The sequence below is a fragment of the Pseudophryne corroboree genome, chromosome 3, assembly GCF_028390025.1.
Source record: "Pseudophryne corroboree isolate aPseCor3 chromosome 3, aPseCor3.hap2, whole genome shotgun sequence".
NCBI lineage: Eukaryota > Metazoa > Chordata > Amphibia > Anura > Myobatrachidae > Pseudophryne > Pseudophryne corroboree.
This window is the reverse complement of record NC_086446.1, coordinates 446,374,457-446,388,830: the sequence shown is the minus strand read 5'-3', so window position 1 is coordinate 446,388,830 and position 14,374 is coordinate 446,374,457. Positions and strand designations below refer to the sequence as shown.

The 14,374-nt window shown below is 46.6% G+C and overlaps 1 pseudogene; it reads right to left on the bottom strand.

The window, feature by feature from the left end:
- Positions 1–11,944: 11,944 nt before the first annotated feature.
- On the bottom strand, positions 11,945–12,063 carry LOC134898503 (5S ribosomal RNA; annotated as a pseudogene).
- Between the last annotated feature and the right edge of the window lie 2,311 nt (positions 12,064–14,374).

Here is a 14,374-nt window from a genome sequence, read left to right as displayed (position 1 = left end):
CCATTCTACCAGGAAGGTGGGCTCATCCTGGGCGGCTGCCCGGGGAGTCTCGGCGTTACAACTTTCCGAGCTGCTACTTGGTCGGGATCAAACACCTTTGCGAGGTTTTACAAGTTTGATACCTTGGCTGAGGAGGACCTCTTGTTTGGTCAATCGGTGCTTCAGAGTCATCCGCACTCTCCCGCCCGTTCTAGAGCTTTGGTATAAACCCCATGGTTCTTGAAGCATCCCCAGCATCCTCTAGGACGTATGAGAAAATAGGATTTTAATACCTACCGGTAAATCCTTTTCTCTTAGTCCGTAGGGGATGCTGGGCGCCCGGGCTGTATCTGCAGTTTGGTTATAAGTTACGCTCATGTTGCGTTGATTTCAGTCAATCTGTGACTGTTGTTGGTCATGCCGTTGCATGCGCTGTTTGTTGAATGCCATGTTGTACGGCGTGTTGGAGGTGTGAGCTGGTATGTATCTCACCTTAGTTTAAAATAATTAAATAAATCCTTTTCCTCGAAATGTCCGTCTCCCTGGGCACAGTTCCTATAACTGGAGTCTGGAGGAGGGGCATAGAGGGAGGAGCCAGTTCACACCCATTCAAAGTCTTATAGTGTGCCCATGTCTCCTGCGGATCCCGTCTATACCCCATGGTTCTTGAAGCATCCCCAGCTTCCTCTACGGACTAAGAGAAAAATATTTACTGGTAGGTATTAAAATCCTATTTTGACAGTAGGAGCTTCTCCATACTGTGATGAGTGCTAGATGTTCCAACTACTGCCAAGCCTAGAACCTTCTCCATGTAGAGGACAAATGCTGATACTCCCGAGCTGAGGTATTAAAAGAAAACAAGGGTAGAACATTAACATACATAAAGGTGGCAAAGTATTGTAATATAGGTATCTACTACATCACACCATTTACTGCACTAGACCTAAAATACAGAATAACACAAACAATGCTAATAGTTATTAAAGCAGAGGAAACACTTCTTACAGTATATGTGTCAACAGACAGAATTAGACATTGATGCATGCCCATCTGATGCCCATGGAGTGCAATTCCCCTAAGACTTCAGCTTTACATGGTGTGGGGTGAGTGACAGCAGAATGTGATTAGCTCCAGCAGTGCCAGAGATACAGGCTTATATGTATTGTGCAGGACTTTGGAGGAATATAGATTGGCTATAACTGGTCTAAAGTCTGTGTATTACGGAGCTAAATATTATTATATTTAATATTGTAAATACTGAGAAGGAGTGGTTGGACAAGTAGGGAACAAAAATGTAGATTCTTAGAGCTCAATAGCGTGAAGGGTGTGGAGGTGAAAGGGGTGGCAATAGTGCCATATGCTGCTGTGAGGAGTATAGGAATAGAAAATTGGTCTCTGGACTGGGTCATGAAAAGATCTTCAGTGATCTTGGTGAGGGAAAATTTAGTAGAAAGAAGAGTCAAATTGGAGGGGGTCTAGGAGGCTATACGAAGAGAGGAAGATGGTGAGGTGGTTGTATACTACTTGGCTGAGGAACTTGGAGGCAAAGTGGAGAAGAAAGATAGTAAGTAGGTGGTGGTGAGAGAGAGGGAGAGTATTGAAGTCAGAAACAGTACAGAGATGAAAAAGACAAGGTCAAGAGAGTGATTATTGATGTGAGAGTGGGAGTAGGTTCATTGGGAAATGCCAAACAAGAAGGAAGAAGGAGACGTTTGGAGGTAGCAGTGTTGGAGGGATTGTTGAATAGGATATTAAAGTCCCCGAGGATCGGGGGGGGGGGGGGGGAGGGGGTTGGGGGGGAGACCAGAGGAGAGAAGGTATGGGAGCTAAACAGAGAAGTTATGAAAAAATTGGGAGACCAAACCAGGAAGAAGATGAAGGTGTATATGATGGCAGAAATGGATCAAATGGACCTCAAAGGAGGTGAATGAGACATAAACCTCAAAGGAGGTGAATAAGAAAGATGATACAAAAGGTGTAGCTGGTGAATAGGAGGGTCCCAACACCTCTGTCATGATGACATTGGATTTAGGGTTGTGGGGGGAGAGGCCACCATGGAATCAAGGCAGTAGGAGATGTGGTGTCAGTAGGAGATAAGCAGGTTTCCATAACAGCGAGGAGGTAAAGGTAGTTAGAGTTGAATACATCATGTTTGCTTGTTGCAAACTGATTTGGCATATTAGAGGGGTTCACTACGGCTGGCCGGCGGTCGGGCTCCCGGCGACCAGCATCCCGGCGCCGGGAGCCCGACCGCCGGCTTACCGACAGCGTGGCGAGTGCAAATGAGCCCCTTGCGGGCTCGCTGCGCTCGCCACGCTACGGGCACGGTGGCGCGCTACGCGCGCCACACTATTTTATTCTCCCTCTATGGGGGTCGTGGACCCCCACGAGGGAAAATAAGTGTCGGTATGCCGGCTGTCGGGCTCCCGGCGCCGGTATACTGAGCGCCGGGAGCCCGACCGCCGGCATACAGAAGACCACCCTATTAGAGGACACATGAGAAGGGTAAGATCAGTAGAAGAGAGATGTAAATAAAGTTAGAAGAATTGGAGGAGTGTTGAGTGTGAGGGTAGTTAGAGAGGGAGGGAAAGGGTGGCGATAGATTGGGATCTTTGGCATAAGGGGCAAGGAGGAAGGGAAGGAGAGATAGTGGTCTAGTTAAAGAGGGCTAGTCATAATGAGGCAGTAAGCTAGCCTAAAGAATAGTTGTACTGTTTCACTGGCCAGACGTATTACATCTGTGCATGCGTGACCCAGTATTCCCAGTTCACACAAATGCAGCAGGACTGGAAGACCCTTTTTCTGTTCAAAATAAAAAATATTCAAAATAATAAAAAAATTTTTTAAATATCTAAAATTAAAAAATACTTTGTTTAGATAAACAAAGTACATTTTCACTATTTCCTAATGTGAACCTGAGATGATGACAATGAGAAAAGGATTACATGCTTGTAAATAGCCTTCCAATCACTTGAGATAACCAACTAATCTATTGATAGAAACATAGGGGGTAATTCCAAGTTGATCGCAGCAGGATTTTTTAGCAATTGGGCAAAACCATGTGCACTGCAGGGGAGGCATATATAACATGTCCATTTCTGTCAACCCACCTGCCCAACACTGAGTCTTATGCCCCCACAACGCCGCATAGCCGTACCATTTCGCCCTGCGAATGCCTCTGTCAATCAGAGACATTCACATAATGAGATGCGATCGCATTTCCCCGTTCTGCGCACACGCAGTACAGGTCCTGCACGTGCACACTGCAGGACTGAGCGGGGAAATGTGATCGCATATCAGTAGAGACAGCTAGTAAATAGGGGCCTTTGTCTGTAATATACACATTGGGGTATATTTACTAAGGTCCCGATTTTGACCGAGATGCCGTTTTTTCTTCAAAGTGTCATCTCGGTCATTTACTAAACTCAAATCTCGGCAGTGATGAGGGCATTCGTATTTTTTTTGAAGTCCAACAAAAAAAATACGAATGAATACACCATCGGTCAAAACGCGGCTGTTTAAGTATGAATCTCGGTCATTTACTAAGAAGTGCAAAGCCAAAAAAAACAAAACACTGCCGTGAAAAAATACAACTCGTAAAAAAGTGCTAAAAAAAAACAGACCTGCTTTTTTGAGCCGTGATTGGATAGGCATGCACGGATCCATGAGATCCGTGCATGTATATCAGTGGGAAGGGGTGGGAAAGTGTTAATTTTTTGAAAAAAAAATGCGTGGGGTCCCCCCTCCTAAGCATAACCAGCCTCGGGCTCTTTGAGCCGATCCTGGTTGCAGAAATATGGGAAAGAAAATGACAGGGGTTCCCCCATATTTAAGCAACCAGCATCGGGCTCTGCGCCTGGTCCTGGTTCCAAAAATACGGGGGACAAAAAGCGTAGGGGTCCCCCGTATTTTTAAAACCAGCACCGGGCTCCACTAACTGGACAGATAATGCCACAGCCGGGGGTCACTTTTATATAGTGCCCTGCGGCCGTGGCATCAAATATCCAACTAGTCACCCCTGGCCGGGGTACCCTGGGGGAGTGGGGACCCCTTCAATCAAGGGGTCCCCCCCCCAGCCACCCAAGGGCCAGGGGTGAAGCCCGAGGCTGTCCCCCCCATCCAATGGGCTGCGGATGGGGGGCTGATAGCCTTTGGTAAAAGTGATTGATATTTTTTTTAGTAGCAGTACTACAAGGCCCAGCAAGCCTCCCCCACAAGCTGGTACTTAAAGAACCACAAGTACCAGCATGCGGCGGAAAAACGGGCCCGCTGGTACCTGTAGTACTACTACTAAAAAAATACCCCAATAAAGACAACACACACACACACCTTGAATGTATAACTTTAATACATCCATCCACACCTCCATATACACATACTTACCTTATGTTCCCACGCAGGTCGGTCCTCTTCTCCAGTAGAATCCATGGTGTACCTGTAGAAAAAATCCTACTCACATAATCCAGTGTTTTCGGCTCCTCGGTAACTCCTTTTGTAATCCACGTACTTGAAAAAATAAAAAAACGGATACCCGACCACGAACTGAAAGGGGACCCATGTTTTCACATGGGACCCCTTTCCCCGAATGCCAGAAACCCACTCTGACTGATGTCTAAGTGGGTTTCTTCAGCCAATCAGGGAGCGCCACGTTGTAGCACCCTCCTGATCGGCTGTGTGCTCCTGTACTGTCTGACAGGCGGCACACGGCAGTGTTACAATGTAGCGCCTATGCGCTCCATTGTAACCAATGGTGGGAACTTTCAGGTCAGCGGTTGACCGAAAGTGACCTCACCGCTGACCTGAAAGTTCCCACCATTGGTTACAATGCAGCGCATAGGCGCTACATTGTAACACTGCCGTGTGCCGCCTGTCAGTCAGTACAGGAGCACACAGCCGATCAGGAGGGTGCCACAACGTGGCGCTCCCTGATTGGCTGAAGAAACCCACTTAGACAGAAGTCAGAGTGGGTTTCTGGCATTCGGGGAAAGGGGACCCATGTGAAAACATGGGGCCCCTTTCAGTACGTGGCTCGGGTCTCCGTTTTATTTTTTTAATCAAGTACGTGGATTACAAAAGGATTATCCGAGGAGCCTGGTACCCTGGATCTGGTGAGTATAATTTATTCAACAGGTACCCCATGGATTCTACTGGACAAGAGGACCGACCTGCGTGTAAACATAAGGTAAGTATGTATGTATGTTTGTGTGGATGGATGTAATAAAACTTTACTTTCAAGGTGTGTGTGTATTGTCTTTTTTTGGGTATTTTTTTAGTAGTAGTACTACAGGTACCAGTGGGCCCGTTTTTCCGCCGCATGCTGGTACTTGTGGTTCTCCAAGTACCAGCATGCGGGGGAGGCTTGCTGGGCCTTGCAGTACTGCTACTAAAAACAATATCTTACACTTTTACAAAAAGGCTATCAGCCCCCCATCCGCAGCCCATTGGATGGGGGGGACAGCCTCGGGCTTCACCCCTGGCCCTTGGGTGGCTGGGGGGGGGGACCCCTTGATTGAAGGGGTCCCCACTCCCCCAGGGTACCCCGGCCAGGGGTGACTAGTTGGATATTTGATGCCACGGCAGCAGGGCACTATATAAAAGTGACCCCCGGCTGTGGCATTATCTGTCCAGCTAGTGGAGCCCGGTGCTGGTTTTAAAAATACGGGGGACCCCTACGCTTTTTGTCCCCCGTATTTTTGGAACCAGGACCAGGCCCGATGCTGGTTGCTTAAATATGGGGGAACCCCTGTCATTTTTCCCCCCATATTTCTGCAACCAGGATCGGCTCAAAGAGCCCGAGGCTGGTTATGCTTAGGAGGGGGGACCCCACGCCATTTTTTTTACAGTTTTACAGTGCTTATTTAAAAAAAAAAAAAAAAAAAATGAACCCCAGCACGGATCACACAGATCCGGCCGAGATTCATTTAGAAAAAGTCGGCAGTGTTTTGCTAATCACTGCCGTAAAAAACTAAAAAAAAACACGAATGACATCGACATCGGAACAAAAGAAAATGCAGAATACGACAGCTTAGTAAATTGGTCGTAATAAATTCAAAAAGTTGCAGTTTTACACTTTCGATGTCATTCGTGATTATTCTCCCACCAAATCGGGAGAATTACGAATGTTAGTAAATATACCCCATTGTGTGCCTCTCATATGTTAGCACCCTGTTATCTAAAAATGTCACCCCCTCATATATACATGTGCCCATGATGAGATGGGTAACTGAATTGCATACCGCTCAACTTTTAGTTCACAAGGAGTGGGACTCCTCTGCGTGGTGAAGCTGAGCCCACTTGAAAAAGGGGTGTGGCTTCAGTAAAAGGCCCCCCACCGCGGGACACTGCAACCCGCAGGTGGAACTGCGGGACAGTCCCCCCAAACTGTCCTGTGAAAATCGGAACAGTTAGGAGGTATGGAATTGGTGCAAACAGCTAGAGATGCAGCTACCTGCCATCTACAGCTCCCTGGATAATGTACAGTATTGGGGTTACATGTAATTACATTTTACAATTTGGTATTTGAGCAAAAAGCAGAACTAGGACAGATATCTAGGTAGATAAATCCTCTTGTTTATGGTCTTTATGACCCTTCAGTTTCACAACCCGATGGCTCCACTGTATCTCCTCATCCCAACCATGCCGCACCCCCAGCAGCTGCACAGAGTTCTACTTTGTTATTTGTGGTTGGCTTGGCAATGCTTCTGCCTTACTGTAGCTGCGCACATTTTCCCCACCAAAAGCTAGAATTGTTATTGCGCTCCCTTATGTATACAGTGTTCCCCACACCTACTAGATGGTAAGCTCATTTGGTCATTGCCATGTTTACTTTCTGTAATGTGTCCTACTAATGGCACAGCATGGATTTCAGTCTCTCACAACTTTCCATAGAGCAGCAATTTGCAGCTTCTACATCTGCTGAAAGTATATATTACTATGTAGGTACTGTCCTGCCACAGAGTAAAGGTCCGTACACACTTAACGATAAAATGAACGACGTCGCTCATTTTCCCCCTCCTTGAGCGACGTCGCTCATTTTATCGTCACGTGTGTATGCCGCCAGCGACGACCGATGCGCGGCCCCGCGGGTCGGCAACGATCGTCGCTGTTGGTAGGGCATGCATGAAGGATATGGACTGTCGTCCACGACCTTCATGCAGGGCTGGCGGGGGCGTGACGTCACTGAGTGATATGAGCGGTCATATCGCTCAGTGTGTATAGTCGGCTGCCGGCCGGCCGGCCCGGGAGGGGGAAACATTAGACGATGTTGCTCACAGAGCGACATTGTCTAATGTGTATAGGCCTTAAGTCTGCAGATGCATTGGTAAAATGTTCAAGAGTATATTATCCCCCTCCAGATTCCTCTCTACTACACCCTCCCCTCCTTATGGATATTCCGTTTACGATGAGTAAATATTAAATTGATCCTTACCATCCTTGGTGGGAAATGGCAGATTTTCTTATCCATGCCTCCGATATTCACCTTTGCCTGGTTAGAGGTAAGATAAATAAAGGTAAAAAGAATAAAATAGGAAAATGTGGCAGAAGTGAGAAGGATAACACAGGTTATAGGAAACTAAATAACTGCAGCTGTAGTTTATGTGCAGTAGATAAGAGATGCCAGGGCCGTAACTACGTGTGTGCCAAGGGGGCTTGGCACACAGCGCAGTTGCCCTGAGGGCGCAACGGCCAGCGGCATGTAATGAGTCAAATTGACTCATTACATGCCGCCTCTGCTGTGTGCGCCGCCGCCGCGCTGTGGAGGGGAAGACAGAAGCGCCGAGCAGCGGAGAGAAGGAGGAGGAGGGAGGGGGAGCAGGGAGCCGCAGCAGCGCTATTTGATTGGTAGTAAGCGCCGCTGCAGCATCCCCCTCTCCTTCTGTATTGGCTGCCCGGCGCTGCTATGGATGCTGGGATGCGGTTCCTTCATCCCAGCATCCACAGCAGCGCCAGGCAGCCAATACAGAAGAAGAGGGGGATGCTGCAGCGGCGCTTACTACCAATCAAATAGCGCTGCTGCGACTCCCTGCTCCCCCTCCCTCCTCTTCCTTCTCATCTCACTGCCTGCACCGAGAGGGAGATGCCAGCACGAGGAGCCTGTCAGGTAAGTATCTCTCTCTCTCTCTCTCTCTCTCTCTCTCTCTTTTAGGGGGACACCGTCTGCCATAATGTGTAAAAAGGGGTCCTGGCTGCCGCATTGTGTAAAAAGGGGTCCTGGCTGCCGCATTGTGAAAAAAGGGGGACTGGCTGCCGCAATGTGTAAAAAGGGGTCCTGGCTGCCGCATTGTGTAAAAAGGGGTCCTGGCTGCCGCATTGTGTAAAAAGGGGTCCTGGCTGCCGCATTGTGTAAAAAGGGGGACTGGCTGCCGCAATGTGTAAAAAGGGGGACTGGCTGCCGCATTGTGTAAAAAGGGGGACTGTCTGCCGCAATGTGTAAAAAGGGGGACTGGCTGCTGCAATGTGTAAAAAGGGGGACTGTCTGCCGTAATGTGTAAAAAGGGGGCCTGGCTGCCGCAATGTGTAAAAAGGGGGACTGGCTCCCGTAATGTGTAAAAAGGGGGCCTGGCTGCCGCAATGTGTATAAAGGGGGACACCGTCTGCCGTAATGTGTATAAACGGGGACGCTGTCTGCTGTAATGTGTAAAAAGGGGGACTGTCTGCTGTAATGTGTCAAAAGGGGGACGCTGTCTGCTGTAATGTATAAAAGGGGCTCTACCTGGTGTAGTGGCACTACTGTGCAGCGTAATTTGAATAATGTAGACTACTGTGCACCGTAGTATGAATTGCTATTATTTTGTGGCCACGCCCCTTCCCCATGAAGCCACGCCCCTCTAAATTTTTCACGCACCTACGGCGCGCACTTACATGGGGGGGGCGCGCCACTGTCGTTTCTTGCACACAGCGCTAAAATGCCTAGTTACGGCACTGAGAGATGCCATAAAAGCAGTATGAGAGTAATGGTAGCCATACATCAGGGGGATATCGTTCCAACCAGCCAACTAGTTACTGTAGGTACTGTATACAAACATTTACGAAATTAAAGCCACTCAGAGACAGCAAAATAGTGTAAAGGAGTGAAATCCAGTAGACTACTGGATTTCACTACTTGACACTATTTTGTTGTCTCTCTAAAAAATGCAGTAGATAAGATGATTTAAAGCGACCAATGGTGTCAATCTATTTTAAAAAAGGAGGCTCTTATTAAAAAAAATAGATTTTTTAATCAAATAAAATTTGCACCAGTAAAAAGTATAACACAAAACAACACATAAAAAATTTTTTCTTCAAAATTCAAAAGTGTCATCAGCGATAAAAAAAAAAAATTGCTCAAGTTTATATATAATACTATTAAAATGTATATAGTATAACATAGGAGGACCTAATTATAAAATGATAAAAATTACTATATGACCAACGTAGGTAAAAAAATAGATATCTTAACTTAGAGAAGGTAGGTATCTCCAACGCGTTTCGTCCTAACTGGACTTCCTCAAGGGGTAGTGGATTGGTGGGACAGCTCAGGTATATATACACATACTAATAAGGAAGTGATTACTACATCACCTCCTGTCAATTAACAGAACCAGAAATCAATACAATGATATATGTCTTAAAATAAAGTTTCAGAGGGTTCCCTCTAACACTTAAAATATACTGTGCAAAACCGCTATTTTGATTACTCAATTTTATATGCTAGGAAGCTTTAAAAAGCTTCCCAAAAGTAAATGTTACCGGACTTCCTGTCCGGAGAGTGAGTGACATCACGTCCGCCCCACTTCCGGCATCGGGTCCCTGTTATCGCGCATGCGCCGGGTACGGGCGCCCTGGACCCACAGCGCATGCGCCCGCAAATGGCATCCGATACTTCATACTGCGCATGCTCGGTTTAAAGTCCTTCGATTTTGTCCATTGCGCATGCGCACCACTTCCAGCGCCGGACCGTTCGTACTGGTAGATCAAAGGACAATTCTGGGTGCAGTCTTTGTTATTGCCAGTGCCCACTTCTCACTAATACTGGATGGCTTACGGAACCAGCAGCCATGTTCCTGGAGGATGTTACTGGCAGACAGGGCCGGTTCTGTGCTACAATGCTGTGCGGTGCGCGATGACGTCATCACGCACCGCACAGCAAAGGTCCTCTCCATGAAGGGAAACTAAACGCTTAGCGTCTGATTCTCTTCACAGCGGGGGGGACCAGCGCCACGAAGGGAAACTAGACGCGTAGCGTCTGGTTCCCTTCTCACAGCGCGGGGGCACTGCTGGGGGGCACTCTGCACAGTGCCGGATCTTGCTATGGTGCGGCACCCTCCGGATGGCGCCGGCGCCCTCCGGAAGGCGGCGCTCCAGGCAAAAGTCCTGCTTGCCCGTGGCAAGATCCGCCACTGCTGGCAGACATTTATTATATATGGTCCCGGTGGCCATCTTTGATATGATATTCCTCAGTAGAAATCGCATACAGAAAAAAGAGATAAGAACAGGGTCATACACTTGTAATTAGAAGTAGCAATTAAAAACTGCTTGCAGTATTAGTAATTATTTATATTTAGGATCAAACCCCCAGAAAAAAAAGGTGTCTTCATATATCCTTTACATTAGACCCATAATTGTCACGTGCAGAACAAAATAAGTGCATATAGATATAAAAATATATAAAATATAGAAAAATCTTTTTATGCATACATATGCGCAAAGACATATACCCAGAGGCAGAACTCTGGGAGGCAACGGAGTCAGCTGCCGCCGGGCTCCTGCTTTGAAGGGGGGCACCTCTCCTCCTGTTCCATGTGTTCAGCAACATTAATCAATTAAGTTAAATGAGAGCAACCGGTATCTCTTCCGTAGCCGATTTCCAAACTAGTCACTACACCTTACAAATCACGCCCTTTTTATTATAGATACACTGGAAGCAGACACCTTACTGATGAAGCTATTTGCTCCTATAAAGGAAGCATGAGAATTCTAACTATATAAAGTTATTTCTCTGACAATTACAAGTAACTTCATATAGTTAGAATTCTCACACTTCCTGTGTAAGAGCACATAGCTCTATCAGTAAGGCACCTGCTTCGAGTGTAATAGGTTGTGGGTTCTAATCCTAGATATGACACTTGCAAATTAATTGTCAGAGAAATAATCAGCATTGGGAGTGACTGAGCAGATCTATGTAGGGTGGGCTGGACCCCTACATAGATCTGCCTAGTTGCAACGGTTTTGTAGTAGCTTCATATAGTTAGAATCTTCAGGCTTGCTATGCTGGAGCAAATGTGTGTGTATACATACATATATATATATATACATATACAAAACTGGTGAGGTCGGTACTCGCTTAAATTGACAGCTGCCTTGGTGCCATCCTAAAGTCCAATAGAAACTGATGCCGTTCTTATAGCGAGGGGTATACTCCATCCACTCCTACTATAAAAAAGAACAGGCGGCACTCCAAGGTCTTGGTGAAGGAAAATAGTGTATTGAAAAATCAATGCAAAACAGTTTGCAGTCTTTGCACACAGCCTTGACAAAAGCGCCCTGCGCGGCGCTGAAACTTTGGCGTCATGTGCCACTTATATCATTGATTTTTCAATACACTATTTTCCTTCACCAAGACCTTGGAGTGCCGCCTGTTCTTTTTTATAGTAGGAGTGGATGGAGTATACCCCTCGCTATAAGAACGGCATCAGTTTCTATATATACATATATATATATAGGGGCACCAATATTTTCCTTGCCTCCGGGCAACTGGGTCAAACTTACGCCACTGCATATACCCCTTAAAGAAAGGGGGGAGGAAGGGGAAAAAAACAGGGGTGAGAATGAACAGCAATAGGGGTATGTGAAAATTTATAAGATTTATGGATAGTGGACATCATTAAGGCTGTAGGAAGGATTGCATATATTTAAAGCTCATTTGCATCGCCTCCAAACCACCAGAATTCCCAGAGTAATGTGACACTCTCACATCCCATTTCCCAGCATACAGCACCCAGTCTTCCATGATGGTTCCCCATCCATGTACTGGCAGGGCCCAACACTACTTGGCTTCCAAGATCGGGCGGAATTGGGCATTTCCAGTGTGGTATGGCTGTAATAATGGTGTAATATAGGGGTCTGCAAGATGAGACGGCGGACAAGATAAAGCAGGTCACCCTGGTGAAATGGAAGAAAGTGCAATGTGCTTACGTCATAAAAACGGGGCTATTTCATAGCCCTCGTTGAAGCCATCAGGATGCAGGGTGTTCAATTCAAAAATCCAGTACATTTCCCTCTTGGATAGGAGGTTACCAAGGTCTCCACCTCTCTCACCCAGTGAGACCAGTTCGATGCCTTTAAATGTTAGTTCCTCAGGGTCCGAGTTATGGCACATGTGGAAATGCTTTGATACCGCGTGTGTTAGTACTTTATTTTTAATATTCCTCACATGTTCCTGGATGCGGATCTTAAGAGGTCTCTTGGTTTTTCCTATATTTTTCATTCCACATGAGCATTCCAGCATGTAAATTACTGAGACCGTGTTGCAGTTGATGAATCCCTTGATCTTGTAATCTCTGGACCCGTCAGTATTCTTGAAAGTCTTCCTGTTGGGGTGCAGATACCGACACACATTGCAGCGACCACACTTGTAGCATCCGACGCATTTGGGCATCCCCGACATTATGTCTGGCTTTCTCAGCATGCTCGGTGCCACCAGGTCTTTAAGATTTTGTGATTTTGGGAGATAGTCCTTAAGAACGGGATCCATTAGGAGGATGTTCCAATGCTTTTTCAGAGTTATTTTGATGAGGTTATCATGTCTGCTATAAGTGGTGATGAATCTAACTGTATCCTCACCCTTTTCTTTGGTTTTGTACCTCAAAAGTTGTTGTCTCTCCAGATTCTTAGCTTTATAATTTGCTTCTCCCAAAAGGTGATTAGGATAGCCTTTTTCCCTGAATCGTTCAGTGTACACCTGTAATCGTTGGTCACGATCATCAGGGTTCTTGCAGTTCCGGGCAATTCTGGTAAACTGAGAAAATGGGATATTGTTCTTCCATTGTTGACTGTGATTACTTTTATAGTGTACGTAACTATTCATATCAACTTTCTTGATGTAATTCTTGGAGATCACTTCATTGCCCTCATGTGTCAGTATCAGATCCAGAAATTCAATCTTTTCAGTGTTTTCATTGGCGGTAAAACGAAGATTCATCGAGTTGTCAGATAAATAAGTAAAAAATTCATTAAAACTCATTTTGTCGCCATCCCACACAATTAAAATATTGTCTATGTAACGTTTATAAAAAACTATGTTTTGCTGGAACGGGTGGTCTTTAAAAATATACTCCTTTTCCCAATGCCCCATAAAGAGATTCGCGAAACTGGGCGCGAAAATCGTGCCCATGGCTGTGCCACAGATTTGCAGGAAGTAAACATCCAAAAATTTAAAATAATTGCTTCTCCCTAATCACCTTTTATTAGCACCTGGAGCTCCTCTACGACCTGGGACCCCGTGAGCGCTTCCACGAGTGGCAACGGACTTAGACAGCAGGACTGCAGCAGTGTTTAGGTAACCGATGGATGAGAGCAACCAGGACCAGGGAACCAGAAGTAACCTGGGAGCACAGAGCTGGAGAACCTTTCACAAGGAGGTAACTTGAAGCACTGGCACTCTCCCTCTGAGCCAGCCCCCTTTTGTAAGGGGAGAACACGCAGGATTGGCTGGACACAGATTGGGAACTTCATTGGTAATACTCTGGTCTCCAACATGGCTGCCCCCAGCACAGGAGACATACTTAGCTGTTAGCACACAGCTTTAGCCAGCTTCTGTCTCTGACACACTATACTGTGTCACCACTAAAGGACCTTACCACAGCGATCTCCGCTGCAGCGCCCAACTCTCCAGACCCTTGGCAGCCGCACATCCGTCCAGGAGGACCCGCCGCCAGCAGCTCCCTGCCGCCACAGCCGCGCCAACCAGCGGGACGGTAACCCGCGGGAGCACCCGACGGAGGTAAGGCTGCGGAGCCTGACAGTACCCCCCTTTTTAGGGTGGGCTCTGAACACGCTTGTGCTTTCATCGGATTCTTGGTATGAAAGGCCCAGACTAATCTTGGAGCGTGGACGTCCTCTTCAGAATCCCAGGACCTTTCCTCCGGTCCATATCCCTTCCAATCAATAAGATATTGGAGACAACCATATCTTTGACAGTCAAGGATCCTATGAATTTCAAATTCTTCTCCTTGAGCAGCTTGCACCTTGGGAGGTCTAGGGAGTGCAGGCCAAAAACGGTTAAGTATGAGAAGCTTCAGTAAGGAGATGTGAAATGCATTTGGGATCTTCAAGTACGAAGGCAATGTCACTTTGTATGCTACTGGATTCAATACTTTTTCAATTGGATAAGGTCCAATGAATCTGGGTGCAAATT